A 16,148-nucleotide genomic window follows, 5' to 3' on the forward strand; every position below is an offset into this window, starting at 1 on the left:
TTAAAGCAATGTGGGGATTTTCACTGATACGTCTAGGAAATCTAGAAGTAGTCCCGAAGGACGAAAACTAAAAACTCTTACCATATGTTTTGGTAAGGCTCCAGACTCCAGAATACAGTCCCTATGGAAAGATGGCATCAAAAAAGAGATCTATATATATATAAATATATATTATATAACATTTTCAGTGAGTAATTTTGGATTTTGCAAGGTGCATTTTTACTATTGTTACATTATGTGGAAAACTTACACTGATTTATTTAAGGGGGAAAAAAGTATCAACTCTTTGTTATTTGAAAGTGTGTTTATTTTTCTTGTCTTTGTTTTAACCTTTGATAGAACCATTGCAATATGGGGGCCTTTTGGGAACGGACTGATATGTAAAAGAAAATCCATATTGAGCAGCATTTTGTTTTCCCCCCTCCTATCCCTAGGCACTTAACCAAGACAAAAAGCCACAACGAACATCCATTTTTCAATGAATTTTATAACGTGCAGCTCTATTCCGAGCCCTTAGCACCCATTCTGAGCATAGTATAACCGCATCAAAGGGTGAGAACCATTTAGCATGTCGTTGAAAGGTCTTTTCAGTTGTTCTTTTTAGGGGGAAGAAAAAAAAAGCCTACCATTGCTCACAAAATTGGCATCTCATTTTTGGGACCTCCCATCTTTGTTTTGAAAAGTGTACAGTAGTGCAGTGTTCCTGATGTAACTTTATGGCTTACAATGTTGACATGTCTCAGGTTCATGTGTTTCGATTGGTGTTTTCTGTCTCAGGTAGATTGCAAAGTGTAGGCCCCACACATTGGAAAAGAAAAAAAAATAAAAATAAAGCAAAAACAGGAAATTATGGGTTTTAGTTGTATATTGGTTTATGTATTTTTTCTTAAGTATACAGTGCACTGTTTGAAATGTATTGTTGAGTATTACTTTGTACAGGTTGATCACTTTTTTTAGAGTGAAGAAAGAACAAACTTGTTTTTTGTGTTTTTTAAAGGAATATAAAATAATGAAGGATGTATAATTGATGCCAAATAAGCTTGTTCTTTAGTCACACCGACGTCTTATTTTTCCCTTTAGGCCAGTTCTGTTTTTAAGGTGTACATGAACAATGTTATGGTGTAAGAAATTCCATATCCATATGTTCCCATTCGCATTTTGTATTGGTTCATGTATACCATTTTTACAAAAAAAAAGAAAAAAAAAAGAAGTACTATAAAATATCTGTCTTCTTAATAAAAAAAAATTAATGTTACGAAGTGATCCTTTACTCTCTTTCTGGACTTCTTACGGACGCCGGGGCGCGAGAGGAGAGATGGGGGCCCGGGTCCAGCTTCCTCCCCAGGGTCGGGCGCGGAGCCTGCCAGCGGCTGGGCAGTACGTGCCTGGAGAGGCTGCAGGCCGGGGCTGCGAACTGCTGTCTGTCTCCTCCGCTCACCCTCCCTGCCCTTGCTCTCTTCTCCCCCACTCAGTGCACAGGTGGGCCAGGTTGTCTGGCCTCGTGGACTCAGCGATTCGTGCAGGTGCGCGCCGTGCAGTGATGGGCCGGCGGGGCGGGCCCCCGCCGCCGCCGCCTCGCCTCCGCCCTCCCTCCCTCCCTCCCCCTTCACCCGCCACCCCCACCAACTTCCCTGTGTTGGCTGCTCCACCTGTCTCTGCCTTCGGGATTTCGTGTCTAACAGTTCATTCTGCCTTCTTGGTTTCAAGCGCTCTCTCCCGAAACACGAGGACGGCCCGTGGGGGACGCGCGCGGCCACCTGCAGGAGCCGGTTCTCCCTCGCCGCTCAGGCGCCCGGACTTCGGGACAGGCGCACGGCAGGACCCCGTGCGCTGTCGCCCCCCGCCCTTGCCTTGCAGGCCCAAGTGAGCAATGACTGCACTTCATGGTGACTGATCTCACAAATCAGCGGATAATGTGTGAGCAGCCCCCAACCGCCCTTCGCCCAGCTGGGGCGGAGCTTCCTTTTCTCTCTCTCTCGGGCAGGTGATGCGGAGATCTCAGCCTCGGAAGGAAAGGTAAGCTCCCGAAAAGTCCAAGGCTGTGCATCTCACTCCGGCCTCCTCCGGCCTGGCCTTGTCCCTTGCCTGTCTCTGTACAAATTGGCCGATCGGATACACAGTTTCCCGGCGTCTGCTGTGTGTTCACTGTTGTGATAAACACCGAGAAGTGTGATAGTCTCGGGAGCCTAGCCAGGGCATCCGTCCCACCCACATGAAGTTGGGCCTCAAACCTGGGAGCCCTGCTGAATGATGGTTAAGGAGCCCCCAGAGTCCTGGGGGAATTTCTTAGAGAAGGGAAACGGGCTGGAGAGTCAAGACAGCTTCCTGGAGGAGCTGGGGCGCCAGGGGGCCCGAAAGCATGGGTTAGAACTGAGGGAACGGGAGCTGAAGGCACCGAGGGCAGTAAGCCCAGCCAGCCTGCTGGCCTGGGTGGGGGGAGAAAGCAAGCCAGATGAGACTTGGAAGGTGGGATCAGTCTGTGGCTGTCCTCAAAGCCCGGGCAGGAGAATCACGGTTTCAAGGGCCAGTCTGGGCCTCTGTCAGGGCCATGGAGCCATGGGGAGCACTAATTCATCAGAGCTTTTTCAGAAGGTGATAGAGGGCAGAGATGAGGAGGGCGGGCTCCTGTCCCTGCTCCACCACACACTAGCTGTGAAACCTCAGGCCGGTGAGCCACCCTGCCTGGCCTTGGTCTCCCGCTCTGGAAGGTAACGGTCCCCGTAAGTGTTAGGAGAAATACATGAAAGAAGCAGAAAGTGCTGAGCAGATAAGGTGCCAGACGCAAAGTCAGCCATACAGGATGGGGGGAGATGGGGTAAAGGGATAGAGGCTTCCCCCATGGCTGCCAAGAGGTGGGTACCGTCCATCCGAGGGAGCTCTTTGGGCCCCTCTGCGTGTGGACACCGCATGTCCTCGTGAAGCTTGCCTCGGAAGGTGTAACCACCTCTGTCCCCTGGTCTGTAGCGTGATGCTCCAGATTCAGCCGTGACCTACAGGGCAGGGACCCAGGTTCACTGAACTGAGGCGGGTAGGGGGTGGCAACTTGGCACACACGGGGCCCTTAGAGTTCCGCAGGGCATGCAAATGAGGAGGCGCCAGGAGCAGCCCACGTGAGCTTGATAAGTTGCCCAGTCGCTGGTTTGGCATGGGAGCGAGAACGGTCCTCGTGCGCTCCAGAGGGTTCTCACGACTGTTTTGGCCTGCTTGCATTCTCCAAATACATCAACCGGAGCCCCAAGGTGATCTGCGGGTGTTAGTTGGTGCAATCGTTCACTGTCCTCCGTCTACTTGAGATGTAATTCTTGTTCTGCCGTGAACTTTCCCCGTGGAGAAATGTTCCTTTGAGTCTGTCATCCAGAGCCTTAAAGCAACCAGGCGGGCACCGTGCTACAGGTAGGAGGACCCCGCTTGAGTGAAAGCGTTTTGTTTCCTTGTGAATTTGCCTCAGACCCTTTTTGTCAGGGTACCAAGCATGCGGCCCTCATTCATAACGGGAAGCCCCATGCCTTCGGAGGGAAAAGTCTGTCCACGGCAGCACGTGCATACCTTGGCACGATTTCCAAAATGAAGCAGTTGGGTGTCCTAAGCCACTGCCCAGGACTCTTGACTGCCACCCAAAGACCTTGTGGGCCAATGGTCACACCGTGGCAGGCACACCGTAGGCACCCAGCAAGGAGTAGGGCACTCCAGGGAGACTGGCCGAGCACCGGGCGGCTGAGTTGCACTTTTGACCTAGTGTGAGAGTCACCAATTCTTTGTCCCAAAAAGCATGACATTTGCAAGTCCGTGCTCGGCGTAGGCAGCTTTCCTGCTGGTCTGGAGGACTTGACTGCTTTGCTAACAAGCCGGGTCATCTTCACAGACCTGCCGGGACAGAGTATCTGTTCTCCCACAGGGAAGGACGGATTTGGGAGTGGCTAAGCGGAGCCTCACTCTTGCTACCGTATATTGTGAAGGGCCTTCAGAATGAGGTTGGGCACGTTAGAAAAATTCAAACCAGGTTTCTTGCCTTATTCGTACTCATCTCAAAATTGTCCCGTGTGCCTCTGACAGGAGGCATAGTATTTGATGCACCCAAGTTGCTCTGCCCACATCATTACACATGCCAGAAAGAGGGCATCAGGCACAAGGATAATGCAAGCAACCCAAAACTGAGATTTGAAATCAGGAATCTTTTTGCAAGTCTTCCTGACCTCCCTTTCCTAGCTCTGCAGTACCCGGGAAATTGGTTGAGGTTATTTTTCATTCCAAAGTCTACTGCCCCTGCTGGCTAGTGCTGGGAATTGCACCTCAGTCCTTGCATATTCGGCTCTGGAATGCATCCCACCGAGGAACGGGAGTTAAAGTCTACTGCTTTCTCTCTCGCCCATACACCCACGGTCTGTCCCATTCCACTCCCTCCTAACTCTCCGTGGCTTTGAGCTGTGGGGGCGGCGATTCTGGGAAAAGCGAGGAATCCTAGCGAGGCTCGCTCTGGGCCCGCGACTTGGGCCGCCCTCCAAACGGGCACCTGCTCAGTCATATTTCAGACACATGATCGCCTTAAATTTTCCTTAAGTGCTATCTTCTCAGGTTAATTAATCACCAGGCTCAAACTTGCTGTTACCAGCAGGAAGTCCATCCTGAAGTCAGCAATGTCACGATTGCATCTTCTAATACTGTTTATCCTGCATTAGTGTTTACTTAGGGGGAAAATTGATCGGTAATTGATATTTCAGTCTTCCAGAGCTGGTGTTGGAAGAGCCTAATGCAAGCCTTTAATAGCAAGCAAATATTTAAATCCCTTAATGGTTGCTGAATATTGAAATGTGTGACTTTATTACTCTTTTTGGTTTGTTTTCTCTGTAGTTGTGTATTTCATCGTTTAAACTTGCAACAGATGCTGGCAGGCTCCAGTCTAGCTAATCCACAAGAGCTGTTTGCCCAGACACAGCAGACCTGATTAAAAAGTATTGCTATGGAAGGAAGTCGTCTGCACTAATCAGTCTCTGTTCGCTAGTGACGAAATTACTATCCATCTCTCTCTTTCTCTTTCTCTCCCTCTCTCTAGGCCTGTTTTCTCTAACCTCCTCTCCCAGAATAAAGTGATGGGGGCAGCTATAGTGTTGCAATTAGGAGCATGAATCTTTTATCGTTTGGACAAGGAAGGGGAAATGCCATTACTGTCAACTGAAATGTCCTACTTGGGTTTTTTGCTCCTACTTCCCTGCCAAAGCCCATTGCTGCTGCTGAAAGTTTATAACATTCACAGCTGTTCTTGATGGCTTGATTCTTAACACAGCCAGAAATGTAGCCCGGGAGATGCTTAAGACAGTTTATGGAAAATAATAGATTTCCTTGCAGAGACACCAATGCATCGAGAAGGGTCTTGAGTCACGTTAGACCCAGCCAAGATCACCAATTTTCTCCCTTTCTGGCTTCAGTTACAAAAGCTTATTGCTAAAAAAAAAAAAAAAAAAGCAGGCCCTCTTGAATCCTCTGTTTTCCCGGTTGGTTTCTATCAGCACCCACAAGTCTCTGGCTATGGCGGCCACTGTCTCACCACCCACCTCCAGCAGCCGTGGGATCTGACCAGAAGCAGTGCCTTCAGAAGTGGAAAGAGCGGGACGCTGCAGAGTGGACAGAACTCCCCAGGGACCCAGCCGATGGGAGCTGAGACTAGGTCGTCCAGCCCGGGGGCTCCAGAGGCCGAGGTGGCTCTGGTCAAGGCTGCCGCTGCCGCCGCCATCCTCGCCCAGAGGTGGGGGCCCTCCCTGTGTGGCAACCCCGTGGGGCCCTCAGGAATGCCAAGAAGTGACGTAGTGAGTTTGCTAGCTCCAGCCATACAACCCTTAGGTAGGAACTTCCAGGAACTAAGCTCCCTTTGGCAGGTCCAGAGGGAGCGGCTCCTCGGTCACCAGTGCTCGGAAGGCTACGAGGACGAAGCAGCAAACCGTGCATCATCACGAGGCTGCAGCTCTCAGACTGTTTCTGCAAATGCATGTCCAAAGCCATGTTTTTCTTCGCCCCAGAGTGCCTCCCCAGTGATGCCGGGAAGGAAAGGTAGCGGGCACGGCCAGCAGGCACCAGCCGCCTCCCTCCGCCCCCCCTTCCCCGGCCCCTCCGCTCTAGCTGTGGCCACAAACACCCCCAGCCGGTGGCTGCCACTCCCCCACTGTTTTCATTCTCGGCTTTCTCCTAAATGGAAACCATTAATCATACTAAATTGTGCAATGATTCCATGATAGGGAGAATGCTGATGGCAAAAATCATTCTCCTTTGTTGTGCCAGGCAGGCAAAAGGCAGAAGTATTCGCTCATTGCCCTGCCCGACTCCTTGCAAATGCTGACCGTGTGTTTGCCCACGCAGCTGCCTCTGCGCACACAGCTTATTCTAGCACGGGTCTAAGGCATTCTGACTGTTGACAGGATACGAGGCGCCCGGCCACCTCTTCCTTATTCCAAGGACTACGAGTAAGACGTGTAATCGTGGGCACCCCCGAAGCGTTTCCCATCTTGGGGTAGGGGGGGGCAGATCAGGGGGATGGGTGCCGTGAGACCTGTGCAAAACCCAAGGTGGTCTCAGATGGGCTGAGCTGGCGGGGTTAGCTGTGCCCCCCGCCCCGCACACGTCTGCCAGCTGGATTTCCGAAGGAGCCAGGTGTGGGTACCAAGGAGGCTTTTCGCCTTTCAGAAGTTGATGTCTGCTCCGCTTTCGACAAGCCTCTTTGTAAGCCACCCCTTCTGAATTAGAATCATTTTCCAAAAGCTCTTAAGCTATGATTAATGCCAGGGCTGTTTTTAACAATCATCCTGCCAGTCTTAAGCTGTAGTCATTTTCAATAATTTGGAGTGCTCAAAGGCAAGCCAGGAGTTTGTTGACAACAAAACCCATAAGAGTACAGCCAGGCAGCCACAAAAGATGCAAAAGCAAAGGGACCATTTGGGCTTAGCTGGCTTTTGCTCCCAGAGTTTCACCACTAAAAGTTTGATTGAACGCTCACAATGCATTAAGGATCCAACTGTGAACACGGCTCGGCAAGAGGGCTGCCAGCCCGGCTTTTGTGCGAACAAACGAGCAGCGTGTTTGGAGGGCTCCTGGTTTATTTATGGACATGTGTGGTTCATTCATGCCGTCCCCAAACCAGAGAGCCCTCGTTTGTCTTCCCTTTGCCAACATCAAAGACCGGGACAGAAATGCGGTTGCTTTCCTCTGGGGCTGTTTACTTCCCGTGAATGCTGAGCGAGTCCCGGGCCAGGGTTTGGGAATCCAGCTCCGTGCACGGCCCCGGCCGTTTCCCCAGCCACGCGTCCTGTCTCCTTCGTCTTGGCAATTTCATGCTAGACCATCCATCTGTTTGAAAGCCCAGGCCGAAGCCATGGCTTGAGATGTCCATGATCACAGATTTACTCAGACTCAGCCTCAGATACCACTTATTTCTAGCTCATTACTTCCTCTGGTAGGAAAGGGTCAGCTCTGGGTGATGGGAGTTTAACCCAATGAATTTGCCATGATTGATAGAGATCCTCGTCTCCGTCCCACCCCACCATCGCACTAGCTGGTACACAGGTTACACAGCTAGTCAGGGAGCACACGGACTTCTGGGGAGAGCTAGAGCTAACTTCCAGTCGACTCCCTTCATGAGTCACAGCCGGGGTGGGGTGGGGGGGCAGTCCTGTGCTGAACGTGGTCTCAGAGGCCTCTGTCCAGTGGCCTGTAGGGGCCTACGGCCCTCTCTTCTGAGGCTGAGTGAGCAGATCTCTGGTGTTTCGTCTCTGCGTTGTGTCTGGCTTGGCCAGGAGCGCCCCCTAAAACACTACTAGTCTGCCCGTGACCAGTCTACCAGGGACTCTCCCCACCCGCGTAAGGGTTTTTCTGTTTTTTTCCAGCAGCTTTTCAGAGGCCTCACTGGGACATGATCCCCTTTAGCACGGCACCTGCCTTAGGATCACTGGGCTCTGGGGAAATGACAACTTTCCTCCACGCCTGCCCCTTTCCTTACACTCCCTCCACCAGGCAGCAGCATCAGCAGCCACTCAAACTGGGGTCCTGGGGGGGCCGTCCTTGATTCCTCTCTCTTTCTCTCTCTCTCTCATCTCCTACTTCTAACCCGTTCCCAACTCCTGCCCCCTGTACCCTAAACTCTTCTCTGGCTTGACCCAAGCTCATCCTTTCCCCTCCGTCTTACAGTCCTCTCCCTCCCACCGCAAGAGGGAAGAAGACAGCCTCCTCTCCGGCTGCCCCCACCCCTGCACCTGTGCCCCACCCCATCAGAGTCCTAAACAAAAGTAAACCAGCCCCTCCCTACCTCTCCGGCCAGGCCTGGGAAACCACTCCTGGTTGACCTTTGGCTTCAGCCCGCGTAAATAACCTTAGTTTGGCTTTTCAGCCTCACCGGTGGCCTTCCGGGACCCACAGCCCGGTCCCCACCCCTACCCGGGGCCTTCCTCAAGCTCCCGCCCCTTGCCTGCGGTCCACACGTCTGTGCCTTTGAACTTTCCAAGAGACCTTCCCCTGGGTTCCTGCTCGGAACCTGCCCAGCCTCCCACGCTGACCTCCACCGCAGTCCTTACCGCAGACCCGACCCGTTTGTTAACCTTTCTGTCTCCCTCCATAAAACAGTGAACTCCTGGAGAGTAGAGCCTGTATCTGATCCAGCTCTATCTCTGAAGCCACACGTAGTATCAGGCCGTGTGCTCAATAAATTATTGAATAATAAGAGATTTTTTTTTTTATCTGTGGTCGGACTGGTCTTTCGTCTGTCTGTCTCTTTTCCTGGAAATATCCCGGTAAGGTCTGCTTTCCCTCTCTCTCCTTTCTAACCAGCAATTCTGTAGTCTCTGCAACTCCTTCCGTCTGCTTTGCTGAATTTCTGTTTTGTTTTCGGTTTGGTTTAGATCCTGTTTTCTCGCTGTCCTGGTCAACTTTGTTTTGTCTCATCCATCCCCCTTTCTGTCTCGCTCTGGGCCGGTCTTACCCATGAAGGTCAGTATGGGTGGTGCCTCCGTCCTATCAACTTTTCCAGACCCTCTGAACATATTTGAGGGCCAGAAAGAGAAAAAAAAACAAAAAACAAAAAAATACAGAGAAGCAAACTGTAAAATCAAAATTATTACGTGTTTAAATATCTACAAAACTGTAACGTTGTCAACCAGTAAAGTGCAACCAAGATGCACGGGTAAATCATCACCTATAAATTGTATTCAGGCGGCTGTAACAGATTTTGCTGTAGTGTGGGACAGAGGCTCCGTAAGAAGAGGTCCTAGAGCCTGCCAAGGTTGGAAACCAGGCCCACCTGCCTTTCTTTCCTCGCCCGCTTTCTCCCACCCTCTCCTGCTCTCTCTCTCTCTCCTCTCCTCTTCTGAATTTTGCACCCCGACCCTGAGCCCACACAGGGGCAGGTTCATGAGGGAGCCAGTGCAGGAAAGGCCGAGACCTTCCCGGTGGACAGAGCACCAGAGTACCTTCCTGGGAGACTGACACTTTGCAAGGATCTGACAAATACACGGGGGGGACTCGAGAGGGAGAGCTGAGCTGCCCCAAACACGCAGAGAACACTGTAAACTTCCATTAGCGGCCGATTCTCTTGGTTTCGGCAACGGCAGTCTGCAGAGATCGCCGGCCCACACGCCCAGCTTCCCATCTGTACGGCAAATTGTCAGTGTGGACACCCTGGGCTTTGGAGAGCAGGTGACTTCTCTGCCCCATCGCTGTCTTCCAGCTTTTGGGTTTTGTTTTGGTGTGTGCGTGGGAGGGAGGCCGGCTGCTGGGTGATGAGCTCCGGCTCCAGGAGCCAGCATTCATGAGTAGTGTTTCCAGCTGTGCCTCTGATTCAGCCCGTGACCTTGGGCAAATTGCTTCCTCCCCGGGCCCTGCTCTCCATCTATAAAGAGCCTCAATCCCAAATTGTTTCGAGTTATTTGTTTGTAAAGTACTTTGACATCTCAGATCCAAGGCATGGTAAAGAGCAGAAATACTGCTGTTGTTACAGTGCATTTAAAACCCCCAACAAAATGCCTTGCAAGCTCTCTGGTTGAAAATTAAGAAGCTGTAATAATTGACCACTAATTCCACTGTTGCTTTATGCTATCCTTGCCATGCTGAGATCGTGCAATTTTTGCCCTTTTTTTCTTTAAAAATAAATAAAGGTTCCTTTGTGAAGAACGGATTTCATTTAGTAAATAATTTTGACTCGTGTAATTACTTCTGTGACTTTTCTTCACTCTCTCGGCTTCGCTGAAAAAAAAAAAAAAAAAAAAAAGCCTCACCCCTAGCGCCGCCCTCCCATCCCCGGTGCTCCGTAACGTAATTGTGCAATTAGGAAGAAGTGGCCGGAGCTGCGTGTGTGTCTCTCTCTTTTAAGTCGGGAGTCTGGCTTTGACTCCCCGCTTGCTGGAGTGGGCGAGCCAGCCCGTTATTAAAAAAACAATTATGCTGTTAAAAAATCAGGAGCTGCACAAGTGAATCACATCGATTGGCAAGCGCTGGTCAGTTATCACCAGAAGGTCCTGACAACACACTAATAGGTTTTTCTGAAGATCCAATCAAATTTTCTAGGCAAAGGCTTGAGGTGTTCCACATGGGATAATGCTTGTCCTGGCCGGTATTGATTTCGGTGTGGCTCTCCCCTCTCTCCCCCCAACCGGCTCGCGCTCTTCAGCGGCTGCTCCCTTTTCTTTTTTTTTTCCCCCTGTAATAAAGACTTGAGCTTTGTATTCCATTTTAACAGTTTGATGAGGGGAGGGGGTGCCTCGAAAGCCTGGTCTGTCCTTGACGGTGCCTCTGGGCACTATCTCCTTTGTTACTCGATCCTTAAAGTCAGATACAGAATCTGACTACTTCGGGCTCTGCTTCTCCCTGACCTTGTAGATTTTATTCTCAAAACTGCTTCCAGCCCCCAGCCAGCCCCCGGCCCTCTGAGAAGGGATTCGGTGGGAAAACCTTTTGGGAGGGAGGGATGCAGTGGCTTGAAGTCACACAGGTTTCCAGTTCCCTCACGGACGTGAATTCCTTGGGCTAGGAGGGTGTTGGTCCAGGTGTGAGTGTGAGTGTGTGTGCGCGCGTGTGGTGGGAGGGAGACAAGGCCTCGGGTCAGGACAGCTGTACAGACTTCACTTGACGAGGGTGTCAGGTCAAGGACAGGGATCCACCGTCCGCTAGCCAAGCATGGAGACCCGACGACCCATTGCATCTGCTTGGAAGGCATGACTTTTTTCCGATTCACACAAATGTGTCGCGTGGCCCATGGGTAGCCGGGAGAGAGGTGGTAGCAACCCAGGGCCTCCAGGACCCAGAGGAGCTCTGCTACAGGGCAACGGCCTGTCTGGGCCCTGGCCGCTCCCCATGTCATCTGTGGGTGACAGTGGCAGCAACGGGAAACACCGCTTGCAGGATCTTTATTTTCCCCATCATAGCAGGGAGGCGTCTTGCGGCTCTGAGTCAGCAGATCCCTCCCCCAGCCAGCCTCTTACGCTGCCTCATCTCCCTCAGGAACCCCCATGTGGCCTGGGCAAGGGGCGCCATCCCACTTGTCTCTCCTGCCCAGTCTCCCGAAGGACACAGGCTTTGTTTGTTTTTTTAAGATTTTTATTTATTTATTTGACAGACAGAGATCACAAGTAGGCAGAGAGGCAGGCAGAGAGAGAGGGGGAAGCAGGCTCCCCACTGAGCAGAGAGCCTGACACGGGGCTCCATCCCAGGACCCTGGGATCATGACCTGAGCCAAAGGCAGAGGCTTTAACCCACTGAGCCACGCAGGCGCCCCGACATGGGCTTTGTTATGGGCAGACCTAGCTAGGTTCAAATCCCGACTCCTTTGCAATAAAAGTTGACTGTGGGCAAGGCTCCGAGTCTGTTTCTTCAACCTGAAAATACCCACCTCACCCCAGGTTGTGGGGACCGGGTAGATAAAAATGCTATGGGGTTGTGCAAATGTTGCTTATAGGTTCTTGTTGAACTTCTAGGCTCCGGGAGTCCTACCTCCTCCTTGGGGCTTCCCAAACCCGGCGGCCTGGAGCCCCTAGACAGACTCACACCAATTAACACTTGGTTCTATCCTGACACATTTTCCTCGCGTCGTCCCGAGTGTGTGTGTCTCTCCACGCCGGGCTGTTATCTCCTTGCACGGCGGGGTCGCCTCTTACACGTGTCCTGGATTCCCCAGGGCTCCGCGGTACGGTGAGCCTCACACCGGCTACTTGGAAAACTCCTTGACTCCCCTGGGCGCTTACTGTTACACGATTTTTAGTCTGTAGCACTTCCCACCTAGGAAGAGTCTTAAATGGAATCCGTAGCTTTGGTTTCGTTCATCCAATCATAGAATCCAGAATGTCGGGTCTGCAGGGCACCTCCGAGCTCATCCAGTCCAACCCTCTCATTTTATACACTTCGATTACAGGCGGCCTCACAGGGATGTGCCAAACACCTGCCACCGAAGGGTGATGTTCCCGATTCCTCCTCCCCAGCCAAGACCCCTGAGCCACCTTAATGACGGACATGCGTCCTGCCACCCACCACCAGACAGCAGACTGCAGGGAGGGCCGGTGGGGCTCCAGCTGGGGGCCCAGAGGGCATGCCTGGAGCTCACTCACAATGCAGATCTGCAGGCCCCACCCATAGCTTTTGAATCAGAGGCTCTAGGAGCAGGGCCCAGCAGCCAGCCTGTCCAGGCGTCCTCTAGAAGATTCTGACGCATGGGAGCCCCTGGCTGCTGGGGATAGGGTGCCGGGCTTCGAGCCAGCCAGCCTTTGAGTCCAACTCCACTACTGAGCATCAGTCTCGCCGCCTGGAAAGCAGGAAGCAGAGCGCTCGGCGCACTAGCCCTTGGTGCGCACGTGCCGAGATGACACGCCCGGCACATAGTAGGCACTTAAGAAACGCTCGCTGAATTTGAATTGCCACTTGTCTCGCGTGAGTGGCTGCATGGCTGATTGCAAGGCTGATTGGAGGACATGCAGCTTTCATCACCTTCATCAGGAAAAACAAATCTATTAAGTGTCTAAACGCTTGCTTCTCTGTCCTCTGTGTACAGAGAAAAGCGCTCCAGAAAACAGGAGACAATCAGGCAGAGCGCAAAGGCCAAAGGTTTTGAAATCAGGAGCGTCGTGGTCCGAGGCCCAGCTCCAGCGCTCACCAGGTGATCCTGCTGGACCTGCATAGACACCCCCACCCATTCCACAGCTATTCGGGGAGTCCTACTGTGTCCCTGGCAGTGCACGAGGCATGGCGAGCAAACAAGGGAACGAGCTAGATAAGGTTTCCGTGGCAGATCAAATACCCCACTTGCCCCCACCGCAGGTCCCAGCCCCCTCGCCACTGGACGGGGTATGTGGCAGAGAGCAGAGGGGGTGTCCCACACAGGAGTCTACAGTCTCTGTCCCCCACCCCCGCCGCCCACCGAGAAGGGCAGGTGTTCCCAAGGGCATAGCACATGGTGCTAGCACCTTTGCTGTTCCCAATCCCCAAGTGACCATGGGACACACAGCATAGGAGAGAAACCTGACATTGGGGACTCATGTCTCTGTGGCAAATCCGTCGCGTCTCCCGGCTAATACAGACCATGCCCCCATGAGTCCTGCACCCAGTAGGCCAAACAACACACACACAGCGACATGTTCGGTGACAATGGTGCGAGGGGCTGTGAAAGAGACATGGTGGCGGCTGTCCAAGCACGTGTAAGGGGGACCTTATCCCGTCTGGAGGGTTCCAGGGAGGCTCCTCTGGGGAGGTGAAAGTTGAGACCGGAGGGATGCCCAGGAAGGATTTCAGCAAAAAGCAACGGAGAGGTCACGCCCCGGCAGAAGAAACAAGCATGGCCAAAGGCCCTGAAGTGGACAGAGACCAGGCCGACAAGGCAGGAGTGCCAGGAACCAGCAGGGGATGAAAAAGGCCGTGGGCTAGAACCAGATCAGGGAGGATTCCGTGGGCTATGTTAAGGATTTGGGATTGTATTGTAAAACAAATAGTACACTAAAGGTTTTTAAAAGACAGCAACAAGAAATCTGCTTCTTAAAATGTTTCGTGCCTCACCTTCTTCATCGGTACAATGGACGTAAATCTATATATGTTTCAAGGACCTGTCAGAAAGAAATGAAATAATGTCTGTTAAAACATGGCACCTTAGAAGGATCCGGCCTCTTCTCCCTGGTGCCTTCCAGCTTAGAGTTTATATCTAGCCCAAGCATTCTTACAGATACGCTTGCTGTTTGTGGAGAATACCCAGATTCAGGAAGAGACTCAAGATGCCCTTGCAATAAATAACAGCTGGCGTTTATTGAGCACTTACTATATGCCAGATACTGTTCTAAGTGTCAACTCACCAAAACCCTAAAGGGTAGGTACTAGTATTATAATTATACCCATTTTACAGGTGGGAAACCCGACACAGACCAGTTAAACTAATTGCTCAAGATCACACAACGGGTCAACAGCATGGCAGGCTTTAAATCCGGACCCTCTGACGCCGGGATCCTCCCTCTAAATCACTATACTTCGCAGCCTCTTGGACAGAAATGGGATTTTAGGGAAACAAAGTGGTCAGCAAGAGCAGCTCTGGCCCAACCAAAGGGGTGGGTAGGAGAGCTGGACTGTGAGAATGGTGGATGCACCACCCCAAGTTGCAGACTGGAGGCCCCCACCAGCCAGAAGCTGAACCCCGCAGCTGACCCAGGACACGGTCCCAGCCCCCACTGCATCCTGGGTCAGGGAGGGAGCATGTTCTCGAAGTCAGTCTCTCAGCTTCTGTGCACCCCTTCTGGAGATGATCTCTGCCAGGACAACCCCCCAGCACATGGGGGGGTCTGCTCGGTGAGACCCCTGGAGCCAAGCAGAGACACTGGTGGGGCCGTCTTCCCTGGTGGGGGGAACGGTCCTGAGTGGGGTGCGAGGCGTGTGCCTGAGGCACGTGGTGTCAGCAGAGCCCTTGGGGAGGGAGGGCAGGCGTGCCCAGCTGGGCTTTGAGGCCGGCAGGCAGGACAGCCGCCCCGCTCCCGCCACTCTCTGCAGTCAACCAGAAAGTCAGAAAATGTGCTCGGCGACCAGCGAAGCAGATGGTTGAGAATATCATGTGTATACAATATTTATGAAATGTGCGCTGAGCAGAGCTGTGGCTGAGACTTCCGTCCCAGGCAGAGTAATTCAGCCCTGTGTGATGAACAAGATGGTAATTGGGGTAGTTCCAATTTACTAACCATTTGCAAAAGATTACATACCTCTCACATAGCATCCTCTCCTAATCTTACTTTAATGAACACTACTCTATCTGGATGTATAATTTCAGGGTGGGGGGGGGGACAATCCCTAGCCTAGAAGGCAAAGCTGTAGCTAATACATTAACATCCAAATTAGAGAGAGGGAGAATAATTGTGAGATCTATAGCTAAAGTAATTTGAAGCCCCCCCCCCCCCCCCGCCACCTTCTATGCAGTAAAAGACAGAAGCGTAGCGGGGACGGCTTTTGATACCACCAAGCACTTGGACGTGGGGCTTGAAGACTTTCTAAGATGGCAGCCTCACCCGGAACCTTTTAGTTCCCCTGAGGGGCGCCCCTCCCCGCCCCCTCCGTGGTGGGGGAGGTGTTGACAGCTGATCTTCACTGCCGGAAAGGGGCTGTCCTTGTATTAGGAGGGAAGACTGTCCAGTTCCAGGGCACACTGGTTGTTGATCCGCTGCCTTCCCTAAAAGCCTAAGGCTGTTGGTGGGGGAGGGGGAGGCAGGGGGGACAGGGATCCTTAGGAGTGAGTTGATGATTTCCACCTCAGTTTCATCATCTGTGAACTGGGGCGGCGGGACGGGATGATAAAGCTGCCTAATCCAGGTCTTTGTTCAACCATTTTAATTGAGTCCAGCACTTTCCTAGGTGTGGGAGCAGAGGTTTAAAAATAAATGTTCTCAAGGGTGTTTACATTTTCATGGACCCAAAAAAAACCATTCGGTCTGTTAGGTGCTAGGACGAGGACAGGTTCTCTGCATCCAGGGGACTGGGGAAAGGCTTGGCCTTCCTACAAATCCCAGGGTGACCCAACCGACTTTCCAGCCTGGGCACCTGGGAAAGGCCCCTGGGGTGGGCCTGGCCCTAGGTCAGCCCCGCCCTTCCACTGGCACTGCTGCGAGGCGTGGCCTGCATTTGCAGCTTGAGCAACATTAGGGACTCGTGGGAGGCAGCCGTGCCAG

Source organism: Martes martes (assembly GCF_963455335.1).
Source record: "Martes martes genome assembly, chromosome: 10".
In the NCBI taxonomy this organism is placed as follows: Eukaryota; Metazoa; Chordata; class Mammalia; order Carnivora; family Mustelidae; genus Martes; species Martes martes.